General features: G+C 34.9%; 1 long non-coding RNA gene across 6 annotated transcripts; it reads right to left on the bottom strand.

Moving 5' to 3' along the window:
• Positions 1 to 1,856: 1,856 nt before the first annotated feature.
• LOC131035128 (uncharacterized) lies at positions 1,857 to 10,486 on the bottom strand. 6 transcript variants are annotated; one of them, XR_009103905.2, is made up of 7 exons: positions 10,358 to 10,486; positions 9,662 to 10,272; positions 9,276 to 9,427; positions 9,053 to 9,192; positions 8,766 to 8,864; positions 7,699 to 7,754; positions 1,857 to 2,097 (listed from the first exon to the last, which is right to left on the bottom strand). It is a non-coding gene; the product is annotated as an uncharacterized LOC131035128 (long non-coding RNA). The 6 variants fall into 6 exon arrangements; XR_009103907.2 differs by lacking the exon at positions 10,358 to 10,486 and having other exon boundaries at positions 9,662 to 9,923; positions 9,997 to 10,294; XR_009103908.2 differs by lacking the exon at positions 10,358 to 10,486 and having other exon boundaries at positions 9,662 to 9,901; positions 9,997 to 10,294.
• Between the last annotated feature and the right edge of the window lie 2,259 nt (positions 10,487 to 12,745).

Below are 12,745 nucleotides of genomic sequence, written 5' to 3'. Positions count from 1 at the left end.
GCTATTAAAAACAACCTATGGAAAGAAGTGGTCGAGAAATGTGAGAAAAAGACAAATTGTTGGAAAGTCGGGTTGTTAACAATGACAAGAAGGCTAACAATGATAAAATCTATCTTAGTCGTAATCCCAATATACATACTCTCAATTATAGAGATAAGTAAAAAATCAACGCATGACATCACCAAAGAGTTCAATAATTTTTTGTGGGATGGAGCAAACAAAAACAACAAGATACCCCTTCTCGCTTGGGACAAAGTTAAATTTGCCAAGGCATGCAAGAGAATAGAGAGTCAGGGATCTAATAACTTAGAACCATGTGCTTGTGGCAAAACTTGTTTGGCAAATGTATAGGAGACTAGAAGCTTTGTGGTGCAAGGTCCTTCAAAACAAATACTTGGATGGGGAAATTTCAGAATTAATTTTGATGATAGCGAACCCCTCATATGGCTCTGCAATTTGGAACCCCATGAGGAGGTGGAAACGCATAATAACATACCACATTTCATGGAGAATTACAGATGGGGGCGGGCTGGATTTCTGGAGAAAATTCGTGGAACGAGTATGTTCCATTGGTTACATATCGGGACTAAAAAGAGAAAAGGATGTATTAGAGCCAGTATGGGGCAATATAGTCAAGGACTACATGGAAGTTACTATAAGAAATGGTATCAAAAGTTTTTCTTAAAAATCTATGGAAGAGTTAGCACCAAATTGTAGATGACAATTAAAAAAAGAATTAGATAAGTGACATGTTGTCGTAGTAGAAGGAATCGATGAGATTTTTTTGTGTGATGAAATTAGGTAACTATTCATTAAAATTGGGATATGGAATCATGTGGGGAAATTGGGATCGATGCAATTAGAACATTGACCTATGTTGGAATCCAAAAATTCTCCCCAAAGTAGGAGCATTTGCTTGGTTGGCAATGCAAAGCAGGATCCTAATAGGAGATAGACTAGTGAAGATGGGTTTTGCATGATCATTTAAGTATCCAATGTGCTACAGACATGAGAAGAGTGTTGATGACTCGTTTGTACAATGTGATGTAGTACAACAATGTTGGTAATTATTCCTATAAAAAATAATTACTATGGGCCTCTACTAGAAACTCTAAAATGGATATTTACATGTTGGCCAACTTTATGTAAGAGGGCTGTATGGGGGGCTTATGGTATGCTGTCCTGATAACCGTAATCTGGATACATTGGAAGGAGAGCAATAATCAGGTATTTTATAGCAAGGAATTCAATATTAGGACATTGAAGAACAAGAGTTGCAAGCAGCGAAGTTCTTGCCAAGAATCTTTGCTTGGTTTGGGCATTTAGTCTTGTGTTGTTGTTTGCAGCAGGGGCAATGTTTTCATGCAAAAACTTGTGAGTTCAAACTGAAGTGTTAGAGCATAATTCAAAATAACTTTTTAAATTAAATATTTTGAGGGAATTGATTTTGAGAACCTTAACAATCAAGACAAGTTGGTAGATACCCTTAAATAGAATCAATTATGTCATATAAACAGAAAGTCACACCAAAAATAATATTAAGTTACTATGTGATAACTAAACAAAAAGTCACATCTGAAAGCCTGTTACTTGTCTGTATATGATAGACCAAAATTCTGAACATCATTAAATATAAGAAACAAATGCTATTTATGTGTTTTGGCCTTTCCAAAAGATGTACAAAAATATTAGAAGAATAAGGTTTCATGGTGGATTGTATATGTCAAAGGAACAAATCATAAAACAACTTTTGGTAGCTTTGATTTCATAACAAAATAAAGTGACAGAATTAAAGAACAAAACCGAGCAAGAAATGATTGATTGGGTGCTTAGACAAAACATTGCAATACAGAGCAAAAAGAGGAAATATGTATATGTATTGACATATATTCCTTGAGCATTGTTAATTGATTCTTGTCTTGAACATTGTTTGTCAATTAACTATGTACAAAACTAGTACAATGGTAATGAACTGTTTAATTTCATTTTCCTTTTCTCATTCAATTTCTTTGTAGACTTTTTTTGGCTGCTCTGAGCTTCTCTATAGGCTTTCTGATTGTGTTTTTGTGACTATTTTTAGCCTCCACATTCAAAGATCTACAAAATGCAACCGCACATGTATCATTATTATGTACAAAACCATTTATGCAAAATGTGGGAGGACATACAATAACCAAAAAGTAATACTAACATTATATGCCAAAAGAACATGAGGGCATTATAACCCAAATGGACTACTATGGATCACTATTACAAAGCGAAGCAAAACATAAGGGGTCACCATTCAAGGCCAAGAATGACATTAGCAATATTCTTCATCATGTTGGTTGAAGAAAACTTGTACACCACAAAGTCACAATACATGGCATGAAAGCTCAAGATTGAAAGATAGACAACGCTTATTCACTTCTCAAATCTAACCTAAAAGAGATGTAATATACAGTGAGCCATTTTTATTTTTCAAGCTAGCGAGTCATGAATCTGTATCTCAGATTTTCCACGCGATATATTTATGAATCTATTTTGACTAGATGACGATGAGTTAGATGTTTTAGGTAATATTCTAGGGTGTAGAATATCAGAAGGAAACTGGATCAAAGGGAGAACACTACAGTGGTAAGATGGGTATACTAATGATCTAGATTTAAGTTTAAATGTGATAGGGAAATTGGCTTTCAACAAATAGTTGATGTGAGGGCCCTATAACAAGATAACATAATACAATGAAACAAACCGTAACGAGAGTACAAAATTAAGAAAACTTGCATTTTCGCAATAAGAAATTAAAACACCACAACACAGACATAACATTGACTTGATGCAAGTATTTACAACAATTTGACAAATAATAGCCTTTCTGGTCTTCTCTCACCAAGGGTCGATGTTCTTCCCAACTTATAATATCTATAAGTTCATTGTCATGCACATTTAGATATGACTATGTTTTAGTTTAAGGAAAACTATTTTTAAAACTTGTATATGTGTTATTATTTCAAGCATTTATTCTGTATTTGTTTAGGACAAGAACATGCACCACATGTTTCACTTCAAAGCAACTATTTGGTTCGGCGAACAGAATATTGTGATTCAATAATGATAATGCAGTCATTTTGTTCTACGAGTTGTATCAGTTGTAGCAATGAATATATGAAAACTAGAAAATAGCAACTAACAATTGAAATATGGGCACCTATACGTGTCTTTGTTATAGTTCTTAACATGACAAGATAATTTGGCAACAATCTCAGATTAAAGAAAGAACAGTGGACTAATAAGATGGGTATAATAATGATCTATATCTTACTAATGACAGAATGAAAGAACTCAAATACCAAGTGTCATTGTGCAAAATCAAACCTCTCTCCCCTTTAATAGAGAATGTTGCAATGGAGAAAATGTGTTAGCCAAAGCTAAAGAATATTATAAAAAATCTCCTCCCCTCACTAATAATGTTTGATGTAAGTTGGAGTACTGCTTGATGTTCTTTTCAAAAGAGTGATGTTTCGTTAGTCATTCTAAAGTGGAAATATCTGGATCATGTAAAGTGAAATTCATGTGTAGTACAAGAGGGAACACACAAAACTCCAACTAACTAGCACCCTGTTACAATTGAATATAAAATGGTATTATAGATAAATGGCGAAAGAGGTAAATAAACTAAAATTTATCTAAGATCTCAAACTACACTACTGTTAAAGGCAGTGAAATCCATGTCCTTATCGTTTAATGCTCTCAAATTCTTATTGTTGTTAACTGTGGGAATTCTACTAGATTAAAATATCCTGCAATCATTACAAATTGGACACTTATTGTTCATGTGAAATACTTGATACAAATGCAATATCACTATAAAATATGTTTTGTAATTATAAAGGCATCAGACAGACTTCGTCAATAGTCAATACATTATCCAATCATTGTAGGCCAGCAAGCGACATTGTGTGTAAAATAAAAATTAGTGTGCACTCAAACAAAGAAAAGCGATACAAATATAAAGTAATAAATCCACTGAGAGATTCAACATCAAGTACCTAAGCCTGTCTCACCAGTGTATGCATTCTTACATGTGGAATTGGTACGAATCTACATTTTACGCAAAAACTGTGTTTAGATTTTGAAGTAGAAGTCAAAACTTTCATCACTTTATTCTTATACTATGCTGAAGTGTACTTTAAAATTGTCCAAAGCTATATCCAAATTTTGCATTTGTCTCGTTTGGAAAAAACAATATGAATTATCGTTTTCAAAGGTGAAAATATATTTTTTTGCTAACAAATGTAGAGACCACATGAATTTTCCAAACAATGGTGGCAAAGTACTGATTATCGGAACAACCATATCTTCTTTGACTATTGCATGTAATACTAGCATGATATCCTTATTCAATTTGCATAGTTTCATAATTTTAGATTTGTCAATTTATATACATTATCTTTAGGTTAGGGTTTAAGAATTTGATGCATAAAATTATGTTTCAAAGAATTATTATCTCTAAATTCCAAGGCATTATTGTTATTCAAAGGCAATATTTGTGGCCATCCAAACCATTGAATAATGCCAGACTTAGTCCCCATTGTACTAGCACTTAGAGACAAAGTGTTAAATTAGATGAATTTCCCAATGGATTAGATTAAGACAAGAAGAAGTCGAAGAAAAGACTAGGCAATTTATGCAGCTTCTACGATCATTCTTGAGGTTGAGTGTCAACAGATGAAAAGATTGTAGGTAGACCCCATGAGGGATTATTCTTGAAGATGAGCGTCAACAAATTAAAAGATTGTAGGTAGACCCCATGAAGATGCATTACATTCAAAGTTGCGCACTTTTTTAGAGAGTCTAAGAACGGTTTTGTTTTTTTATCTGTTTTGTCTAGCTGAAATTTTTGGCAAATGTTATAGTTGTCATACTGGCGTGGTAGACATGTATGCAAAACATGAATAGGTCCTTCATATCCATGCAAACATGGACATGGTGTTGGAGGTAGTACCAGTTGTTCCAGCATCTAATCTATCAATAGCAAAGCTAGAAGCACCAATATAAGCATAGCCTAGAGCACCTAAAGGAGTAATTATTAATCTTTCTTTTGGGAGACAGGAATATTTCATAGGAGCTAAATAGGAATTGATTGATAAATACACAATCTCAGTTGGCAAATGACATAGAGACAAATATGGAAAGCATCACACAATTCCATATTGGAAGGGCTATTAAAAAACCACTCTAGAATCTATGGTAAAAAATTATCCAATTCTTATAACTTATATTTTTTTTAACTCTATAACCATTAAGACAATAAATTAGTACTAGAATATTTATCTGTGAATGCAATGTCAAAAATAAGTTGCTTGGATCTTTATAAATAGCTCGAAAATAATTTGCCATGTTCTTTCTTTTCATAATACTCAAGAACACTACTTAAAGATGATTCTAAGTACATACTATTCCTCTTGGAAGAGGCCTTATTATATGTTTTCTACCTGATGATATTTTTGTATGATGTAACATATTTTAGCTTAATACACATAAGCATTATTTTAAAATCTGTAAGTAAATGATGACCGCTTCATGAAAACAAATGTCCGTTTTCACTTTCACATTTATATGACCATCACTTTGTTCACTACCATAATATATTTTCATAATATTTGTTGGAGGTCTGTTTATTATTAAGAGAATGCCCTATTTAGCGCACTGCCATTTTTCTGACTTAAAGCTTCCTGTTTGTTAATACATAGCCATATGTATCAGATTTTATAATTAATTAATTAATCAATTGCTGCAGCAATTTATTTTTGTCTTTTATTTTGCTTTGTTTATCAATCAAGTTTTGAGCTGCTTTGCTATGCCCTTTTTGTATCATGTGTAGAATTTAGCAACTGAAAATTAGAATTTGGGAAGAGCCTAAATATTTGTACACCTTTGTTTCTTTAATTCCATGCAAGTGTATTATATATATAGAAGCACTAAATTACAAATGTTAAGAGTGTATCTTACCAGAGACTCTTGTTTAGTCTTAAACGGTTGGGGATCTACATCCCATGAATATCTTGGTACATTTGCATCGTATCTTTATATCTTCGTGCATTATATTTCATTGGTAATTCAATTTTTTCTTTTCCACTCAATAGCATCTTTTGATGTTATTGGCATATGAAGATAGTGCAACACACCTTGCAAATTTAATGTGGCTACAAACATGACAACTAGCAAAGTAAAGAAAAAAGATTCTACAATTTCATCCAGATAAATATAGAGAGAAGTGACAACTTATTCCAAGAATTTTCCACATTTGTAAAGCTTTAGTTTTCTCATTATCATTACAGCATCTACAAGAACTCTACAGATTGGAGTAGAGATTCAGGGCAAGTATGTGCACCCAATGCAAGAAATGCTAGCTGGGCAGTATGAATTTAATTGTAGGCATTACAAATACAAAGGCCCCCCCTTTGCTTTCTAAAAAGATAATATTATATCGCTGCTATAGATACCAAGACAGGTTGGTGTAAACACTCGCATCGTAATTTTTTTAGACTTTAAGACCAAGATGACGTTAATTCTTGTTTTTCATGGAGCATATTAATAGGACTGTGAAGAATTTTTTTTGTGCCAGGCTTGGTTTTGGTATGAGAAAATGGGGCAATTTAACAGAGTACTAACTACAGTGACCAGTTTTGACTATCACAAATAAAAGTATAATTGTGTATAGTCTCCAGACTATAAGCTGTGAGTTCATGGTTGGCAAAATCCAACACACTCAATAAGATGTTTTCAACATTTTCAAACTCTATCGGGCTTAAAATGATAAAAGAGACGAGCAATAGTAAGCATACAAAGAATAGTGAGCAAGAAAGATTGCCTACGTGACAGTGAGGAAAATATCCTGGCGGGAAGCTAATGATCATGGACTGGAAATTCATGATTATAACATGGAGATGTATCAATATCACTTGGAGACAACCAAATTAAAGCATTCAATAACATGAACGAAACTTGAAACTAATCAAATCAACCGATGGTGTACATCAATGATCACTTGAATATGGCAAAATTAACCATTGCATTAGGTAAAACAGGGCCATCTGCTTGTGGTGGTACCAGACTTTTTTTATTTGAAGAAAAGAAATTTATAGTGACTTAAAAAAATACAAACAACATAAAGTTAGATAAAAATAATAATGAATTATACCATGCAGAAGCACACAAAAAACATGATCTAATGCAAGTTTTGGATCAGCCCCCTGGAAATCTCTCTAAAATGCTGCTAAGGTGGTGCGCTTATCATAATTTAGTATGCATGTGTTAAGAATTACATGCAAGCCTTGCTAATTGTCTATATTCGGGATCAAATAGCAGAATACAAATTTCAAAGAAAAATCTAGAAATAGGTAAAGCACATTGAAGAATCATATTTGAAAAGATGTTATTTTGGAAAGAAAATGAGGACAAAAACACTCTGTGGACACCATATTAGCATTTAAACTTTGATATCAAATAGAATTGAGAGTCCAAAATATAATCCTTCTATTTATAGGTAGAATTACAAGCATTGATGCAAGCAAGGGAAAAGGCGTGTAGTATCTTGCTTTCCTCTGTTTTCATTAGGCTTCCTTAGGTTTATTATAGTATAATGAGTAACATATTACAGAGAGGAAAATAGACATAATTAGCCAGATATAGAAAAAAGATGCAGAGAAGTACCTGAATTTGAAAATAGGAGAAGAAACTGCCAAACACTTTTAGGTTGTGGAGGTATCCTACTCAGTCATGCATGTAAAAACATGTAAGATACAAAGCATACATGAGAAGCTACACATGGAGTAGACATGCTGAAAACACATCAATCATGAAATAAACCTATAATACATGTAAGACAAAGTATACATGAGAAGGGCATTCATATAGAACACATATGTTTTAAACACATCAGGCATGAGGCATACCCATGTATACACATAGATATATGTAGGGCATATATGAAGCAATAAACATATTCAAGGTATGAAGCATAAATGAAGAATAGATACATGAGAAGACTACAGTTTAACAGGATGCTAGATACATGAGAAGACTACAGTTTAACAGGATGCTAGATACATGAGAAGACTACAGTTTAACAGGATGCTAGATACATAAGAAGACTACAGTTTAACAGGATGCCGAAATAAACTATGGACTGCAAACACGTACAGTTTTACATTAGGCTAATTGATTTGCATTAAAATATCTACGCCTCTATCAACAAATCTTGTTTTCTTCACATCTGGAAGCAATTACAATCCTTTTGATGACACTTCATCAGACAATATTCTCTAAAAGGAAGAGATTTATTTAAACATTATTACAGGTCTAGGTAATTGGAAACTCTTCAGTGCCACATTATTTAGATATTTTCTTTCATAGGGATTTTTAACAGAAAAACGTTGTTAAGATGTTTTCTTTTGTGTTTTGTAACTCTGCTCACCTATGTCAGAGCAATAAAGATAATATTGTGGATGTAGTATGGTTAGTTACATGCATAAGTTTATACAAGTTTCCTTTGAATAGAAGGGAAAGTTAGTTGCTACTTTCCTAGTTTCTGGATTGCTAATTTGGTGGACAGATGCTATGCTTCTATCAAAAAGCAAAAGGAAATCACAACCATTATTCCTATTTCCTATTTAATGCACTCTATTTTAATGCAAAGCATTCATAAAAGGTAATGATAGATCTCCTGCAGAAGACTTAAAATGTGTTGCTTTTTTTGGCAGAGTTTTTAATGGGCTTACATTCCCTGCCATTTTAGCATCGAATCTTGCAACATGCTGCAAGAAACATCGTGGGTCGTGCGTTCTCTCATGTTGGTATCTACAATTATCTCGGCAAAACTCCGCAACGCCAATTCCAGACAACCAAAATACTCTAGATTAATATTTCAGATAAAAAAATATACAAGTTATACATAACATACATTGGAAAAGGAATTTATGCAAAGAAATCCTAAGGTTTGATTGGATGAATGGTAAACGATTAATAATGGTTCAAAAACTAAATGCTTGACCTTCTAGTTTCTTACTTGCAGATTCCAACCCCTAGCGATGATGAAATGGACGTCAATTTAAACCCGCAGAGTATTTATGCTCTATCCCTGGAAAAAGAAGATTGGTTTCAGAGGATTGTTCCTATCCGCCATTAATAGCAACATCTTTTGAATACCTGCCCACAAAGAGAAGTTGGTCATTAACAGAGAAGGAAACAAAGCATTATGATAGTAAATTTAAACTAATTGAAATGGGTACCTATCGAGGATGAGGAGCCAACTGATCCAACTAGCAGCAACAAAGATTTTTAATTAGGGCTCACGCTCTACCCTATGCCCTAAAGTCTTCCACGATCCTCCACTTGAAACCAGCATGCAGAGAAAGCTATAGCCCTAATAGCCAAATGTTACCTGCAGACATTGAACAAAGTTCTATTTCTTAATATAAATATTATTAAAAAAAAGTATAATCATAATTTGCATGCAATCATGGTCGCATAGAAAACAAGACTAATGAAATCTTTAAAAGTAATCTGCCAATGTCCATTACAGTGAGAAGTTAAATGGCAAGCGAACATGGCAAGTGACCATCTCAAGATTTTGGACAAAATCTCTTACTTGAATGATGTCGATCAAAATATTTACCGGACGAGACTCGGACCAAGGGACTTGCGCGAGAGATGAATGCACTAAGGTTGATTCTGGTGCAGGATCAACAATTAAACTTGGGGTTATCAACGTATCTCGAAACAAGGTTAAGGGGATCGCAGAGGCAGACCCAAGATGGTACCAGAGCAAAAAATGACAGAGAAAATGTAGCCTCTGGAATTTAAAACTGGAAAAATTGAAACCCCCAATCGCCACCTGTCCATGCTCCAGTGGAAGCTTGCAAAAACTCAAAGATCAACTATATCATCACATTTTATATGCAAGTTTGAAATAAAATTTACCAGAGAAGAAAATGCAAGCATCGTTAATACCAATTCATGGCAGGGACAACTGTGTAGTTTGAATGCATACTACATGCGATCTCGCCAAATGTTGCTTTCAATTTGCAGGTCTCTTTTGCGGGCCATGTTTTTCTACTGTCTGCGCTCTACAAACTTTCATTTCGGCGACCCCTGCAACTGCCTCTGGACTTGTGCATTCTCTCTCGTCGAGAAGCGTGCAAGCCTCTACAGATGGTGAATAACGCCAATCCCCTGCAACTGCCTCTGGACTTGTGCGTTCTCTCTCGTCGAGAAGCGTGCAAGGCTCTGCAGACGGTGAATAACGCCAATCGTTAAATGCCACAAAATTTGCTTAAAACATTTTCCTTAAATAATAGGCAAGTTGACCCACCTGACATTAGCCAAAAGGAAAAATATTTGTGAATACTGATTTTTGATTCGCTCATTGCAATTGCATTAATCACGAGTTAACGAAAGAGGCCTCCACTATAGTCCCTGCGGGCAGGAACTAATAAGATGATGATACCAATCAATGAACATGTTAATGAAGATGATGTTTTTACTCTATGGTCCCTGCGGGCAGGAACTAATAAGATGAAGATACCAATCAATGAACATGTTAATGAAGAGGTGCCTTCCAAAAAACATGATGTTTTTACTCTATGGGATGACGTAATGGTGAACACTTGGTCATATCTAATCCCACCGAAGGAATAAACTTTCATAAATCAGGAAGAGATAATAGGGGTGTGATGGCGCCTACCACCCAGTAGTCACCTCAAGATGAATTTCAACAATGCTTCATTAGAGAATCTTGGTCCCTCTCACACCGAGTACATAATAAGGGATAGAAGAGGAAGGATGGTGTGTGTAGGATTTATCAAGCCACTTGACAAAACAAACAACAATGCAAAGTTTTCTACACTATTGATCGGAGTCACTTTGTGCAGAGAGAAAGGATTGCTAATAATGGTCATCGAAGGAGATTCGATGAATATCATGCAGGCTATTATGTCCGACACTGCACCCAGTTAGAAAACCTAAATATGGACCAAGGAAAAACGGGAAATACTAAAATATTTTGAAGATTTTTCAATACAACATGTTTACAAGGAGGTCAACACGGAAGCAGACTTCTTGTCCAATCATGCTATAGATCAGAGTGAAATATCTATTATTAGTAGTGATTGTAGATCTTGGAATGGGCTGAATTTAAATTACAAGGTGGAGGGATAAGGTTAGAGGACTTCGGCGACAACTTTCTATTTCGCGGGATCACGATCAAAGATTTGGCAAATCTTCTTTGGTAATAATAGGGGTGTCATATGGACAGGAGATGCCTATATATGTATCACAAAGCAATTAACTTTAAATGGGTTCTGGCTTTGGAGTAGACAATGGCATCTGAGTTCATTACCATTGTAGGGTGAGACTGTAGTTGCACGCAGGAATCGATAGAGGAGTAGCTCAAGGAGATCTTTGTAGTAGAGGGTGATGTGGAGATGGGTGTGGTGAGGAGGATAATTGGTGAGAAGGTTCTGCAAGGAGCCCATACACACAAAGTCGATTTGTTAGAGAAATTTGTTTATAATGTGTCTAGCACTATAGCAAATCATGAAGCCACAAAAAGGGCTATCAAGCGGATGGTGGTGCCTTCGATCAGGAAGAATGAAGTGGAAGCGCTGAGGGATCTGAACACTACGATATACAAAGGATTGGTGGTAAATGCAGTTAATGTGGAGGACTTGTTGAATAATAATGACATGTATGATACAATCAAGGTCAAGAGGAATGGCATAAGAAGGAACAATATGGAAACATATGAGTATATGATCTCTGTAAATGGGAGCATGTTCCCTCTAGACCAGATTGAGAGATCACATGAGGTCATTGAGGCCATGAGGACCTTACTGTTGTCCCTTTATAACTAAAATGTAATCTTTCCTTATGAACAATATATTGGTAGCTATCCCTAGTTATAAATTTTCTTAAAATAAAATAGTCCCATATTCAACTGTCATGGCTGATTATGATAGTATATGATCCTAGGGAAGTAAAAAATTAACCTTTAAGGTATTTGATGAGTGGCCAAAGACTATCAAATCTAAGACAACTTCCTTGATATCTATCACTAGTCAAGAGGTAGCTAATAGTGATCCGTGAATCACAAATACAGAATCCTTAGGGATATTCAATTAGGAATGGTAGTGATTCAAAAGGTTTGTAGGGTATCCAATGCACATATCATGTGTAGAACACAAGATACCATTGAGAGGGGGGGTGAATAAGTGGTTATCAAAAACCTTAACCCTTTTAAACCTGACTATGTGTACCAGTTAGCAATTCAGAGACTAAGGGAGTATACCGGTTAGATAAAGGAAATGATCAAAAAGTAAGCACACACAAAGACACATCACACACCACCGACTGTACGAGGAAAACCCAAAGTGAGAAAAACCTCGGTGAGAAATGTTGTTGGAGTCCACTGCTCCAATCCAACCTCACGATGAAATAACAGTATTACAATGTTTAGGGCACCAACCCCTAATTATTTATGGGCACCAACCCCTATTCTATTTTGAGCACCAACTCAAGGAGAACCAACCCCTAATCTATTATGAGCACCAACCCCTAATCTATTCTGAGCACCAACTCAAAGAGCACCAACCCCTGCACCGAGCACCCACTCAGTGAAATACAATGATATAAAGCAATACAATAATTTGCATCTTGTTACAAATGAATTTTGTAACACCTCCAATCAATTCTCTCTATCGAT

Source organism: Cryptomeria japonica, chromosome 6 (genome assembly GCF_030272615.1).
Source record: "Cryptomeria japonica chromosome 6, Sugi_1.0, whole genome shotgun sequence".
In the NCBI taxonomy this organism is placed as follows: Eukaryota; Viridiplantae; Streptophyta; class Pinopsida; order Cupressales; family Cupressaceae; genus Cryptomeria; species Cryptomeria japonica.
This window is presented reverse-complemented; position numbering and strand designations above follow the sequence as displayed.